Source organism: Spinacia oleracea, chromosome 6 (genome assembly GCF_020520425.1).
Source record: "Spinacia oleracea cultivar Varoflay chromosome 6, BTI_SOV_V1, whole genome shotgun sequence".
NCBI classification, from domain to species: domain Eukaryota; kingdom Viridiplantae; phylum Streptophyta; class Magnoliopsida; order Caryophyllales; family Amaranthaceae; genus Spinacia; species Spinacia oleracea.
Window position 1 is genome coordinate 107,085,971 of NC_079492.1, and position 686 is coordinate 107,086,656.

The following is a 686-nucleotide window of genomic DNA, read 5'->3' on the forward strand; positions in this document are numbered from 1 at the left end:
GTGGCCAGACATTTCAACAAAAGGGTCAGAACCCGAAACATCAAGGAAGGCGAGCTTGTCCTGAAAGCCCTTCGCAAAAGCACCATGGACCCAAGGGGAATATTCAAACCCAACTGGGCAGGCCCGTACATTGTCAAGAAAATCCTCTCCCGGGGAGCAGTCGAACTAACAGACATCGACGGAACAGAATTCAGATCTCTGACCAACCTCGATCAACTCAAGAAGTTCTATGTCTAAGTTCCATGTTCAAATTCAAGAATCCAAATTCAAGTCCTGTAAGGTAGTCAGAACTACGTCCGGCCTGATTCCCTAACGGGACACGTAGGCAACCTCATTTCGAGGCCCGGCCACTTTAATACAAAAAAAAATTAAAATTTCCTCAATTAAGGGCATCCTAAAAATCAAATCAAATCAAATTTCAAATTTCAAATTTTTGTTGTTTTTATTCCAAATGTGCCAATTCAAAGCAAAGCATGTTCAAGCGGAATTTAACACAATAACTCTTAATTTGGCCCTAAGGCCTTCAAAGCTAATTCAAATACAAAGTCAGGATCAAGTGAAGCAAAGTTCAAAAACCTTTTCACTTCCTAAACACATCTTCCAAACACATTCCAGACACAATTCATTCCAAACACATTTAGCCTACAAAGATCTAGGGTCGGGCGACTATGCTCTCGAGTCTTGGC